Here is a 3180-nt window from a genome sequence, read left to right as displayed (position 1 = left end):
AATTCTCCAACCTCAGCCTCCAGAGTAGCTGGGATTACAAGCACAGGCCACCATTCCTGGCCTGAACATTTCAAACTTAAAACTGTGTATTTGTCAAATAGCTAGGGAGGAAGACAAGATGACTAAACTAATGGTAACAATGGATGCTGGAGGCCGAGTGCAGTGGCTCATGCCTGGAATCCCAGCACCTTGGGAGGCCGAGGTGGGTGGATCACGAGGTCAAGGGATCAAGAACATCTTGGCCAACATGAAGAAACCCCATCTCTATTTAAAAAAAAAATACAAAAATTAGCTGGGCGTGGTGGCACGTGCCTGTAGTCCCAGCTATTCAGGTGGCTGGGGCAGGAGAATCACTTGAACCCAGAAGCAGAGGTTGCAGTGAGCCAAGATCACACCACTGCACTTCAGCCTGGCAACAGAGCAAAACTACATCTCAAAAAAAAAAAAAAAGGATGCTGGATGGAGAACAGTAGAATAATATAATAATATATCCAGAGTTTATTGAGAAAAAAAAAACACACGCACACACAACCTGAATTTGTGGAGACCTCAGAAGTTTCTCAAAAAAATGCCTGCTCCTGGTCTCATCTTTGTGGGAAGATAAAGAAAACTGAGTACATAGTGATAGATCTCCACTAGGGAAATTCCTAAAGATGTGATTCAGGAGGAAGGAAAACAAGCCCAGACAAAAAGATTTGCATGCAAGAATGAAAGAAAATTTTTAAAATATATAACTGTAGATAAATCTAAGGAAATATTGATTAGAATTAAGATGTGATAAGATCCTGGTTTCAAATGGAGATTAGGAATTAATCTCCATTTGAAAATTAATGGAGATTTTGGATTTTGTTAAAAATATACTGTAAATTAATGGAGATTTCGGATTTTGTTAAAAATACACTATAAAATTTTAAGGATATTCACCAATAAAATAGAAACAGGATGTATAACTTCCAAATTAGTAGAGAAAAATATGTGATACAAAAAAAAAAGCAAAATAAGCAAAAAGGAAGGAAGAAAAAAAGAACAATAAATGAGACAAATATAAAGCACAAAGTCATGTGGTAGAAACTGGTAAAAGATTTCAGTATTATGCAGGCAAAAAATATCAGCAAAAGACAACCTGGATAGCTGTTTCAATATCAGACAAAATAGACCTTAAAACTAAAGAAAATTTTATTTATAATTTATTTTAAAAATTCACTATATGAAGATAAGTTCAATTAGTCAAGGTGATTTAAACATTTAATTTTGTATATATATATAGTTAAATAGCTTCAAAATATACAAGGAAAATGTAATTAAAACTAATAAGAAATGGACAGCTTTCCAACTTGGACCCTGCAATTGGCTCCCACAAAGAAGTGTGTCCAGAAGAAAAAGAGCCCATCAATGTAATGGTGAGCCGAGAATACACCATCAACATTCACAAGCGCATCCACAGAGTGGGCTTCAAGAAGCATGCCCCTTGTGAACTCAAAGAGATTTGGAAATTTGCCATGAAGGAGATGGGAATTCCAGATGTGCACATTGGTATCAGGCTCAACAAAGCTGCCTGGGCCAAAGGAATAAAAAATGGCCCATACCATATCAGTGTGCGGTTGTCTAGAAAACATAATGAGGATGAAGATTCACCAAATAAGCTCTATACTTTGATTATCTATGTACCAGTTACCACTTTCAAATATCTACAGTCAATGTGGATGAGAACTAATCACTGATTGTCAAATATATCAAATAAAGTTATAAAATTGCAAAAAAAAGAATAATAAATGGACAATCATCATTAAAGGAAGAGATGTCAACACAGCTCTCTCTATTATTGAGAAGCCAAAAGATAGAAAAGATTTGAACAATGAAACAGGCTAGACATATACAGAACCCTCACCTAAAAGAGAAAATACAAAGTTTTCTCCAGCACATAGGAAACAAGTAAAATCAAAACAAAACAAAAATGGCCACAAGCAAGTTTTTTGACATTTAAGTCAAAAAAAATAAAAAATTGCTATCAGACTATATTTTCACATGACAACGGAATTATGTTATAAATTAATAACAAAAAAGTTGCATCTGACAAAGGTCTGATATCCTCTTAACCATGGCTAGAGCTAGTGGCTGGGGTACAGGGCACCACGTCCTGAGGTGCTACACAGAGCAGTGGAGCCCTGGGCCTAGCCCACAAAACCATTTTTCTCTGCTAGGCCTCTGGGCCTGTAATAGAAGAGGCCGCTGTGAAGATCTCTGAAACGTCCTTGAGACATTTTCTCCATTGTCAAGTTACTTATGCAAATTTGTGCATCCAGTGTGAATTTCTCCCCAGAAAATGGGTTTTTCTTTCCTACCACATGGTCAGGCTGCAAATTTTCCAAACTTTTGTGTTCTGCTTCCCTTTTAAACATGTTTCTATTTCAGATAATCTCTTTGTGAACATAAATGACTGTACACATTCAGAAAAAGCCAGGTCATCTCTTGAATGCTTTGCTGTTTAGAAATATCTTCTGCCAGATACCCTAAATTATCTCTCTCAGCTTCAAAGTTCCACAGATTTCTAAGGCAGGTACAAAATGCCACCAGTCTCTGCCAAAGCATAGCAAGAGTGACCTTTGCTCCAGTTCCTGAGAAGTTCCTCATCTCCATCTGAGACCACCTCAGTCTTGTCCATATTACTATCAGCATTTTGGTCAAAACCATTCAACAAGTTTCTAGGAAGTTCCAGACTTTCCCACATCTTCCTATCTTCTGAGCCCTTCAAACTGTTCCAACCTCTGCCCATTACCCATTTTCAAAGTTGCTTCCACATTTTCAGGTGTCTTTATAGCAGTTCCCCAAATCCCCTGTACAAACTTTTTATTAGTCCATTTTCACACTACTATAAAGACATACCCAAGACTGGGTAACTTATTAAAAAAGAGGTTTAATTGACTCACAGTTCTGTATAGCTGGGGAGGCCTCAGGAAACTTGCAATCATGGCAGAAAGCAAAGGAGAAGCAAGTACTTTCTTCACAAGGTGGCAGGAGAGAGAGGGGAACCACCTCACACTTTTAAACCATCAGTTCTTATGAGAACTCACTCACTGTCACGAGGGCATGGGGAAACCACCCCATGGTCAACCACCCATCATCAGGTCCCTCCCTCAACACATAGGGATTACAATTTGAATGAGATTTGGGTGGGGTCAC

General features: G+C 37.9%; 1 pseudogene; it reads left to right on the top strand.

Annotated features, from left to right (window-relative positions):
- Positions 1 to 1317: 1317 nt before the first annotated feature.
- LOC110568923 (large ribosomal subunit protein eL31-like) lies at positions 1318 to 1721 on the top strand (annotated as a pseudogene).
- Positions 1722 to 3180: the final 1459 nt, after the last annotated feature.

This window comes from Aotus nancymaae, unplaced genomic scaffold (assembly GCF_030222135.1).
Source record: "Aotus nancymaae isolate 86718 unplaced genomic scaffold, 86718_ANA_hifiasm-v0.15.2.pri h1tg000002l, whole genome shotgun sequence".
In the NCBI taxonomy this organism is placed as follows: domain Eukaryota; kingdom Metazoa; phylum Chordata; class Mammalia; order Primates; family Aotidae; genus Aotus; species Aotus nancymaae.
Note: the sequence above shows the minus strand (reverse complement) of the source record. Positions and strands in the feature narration are given on the sequence as shown.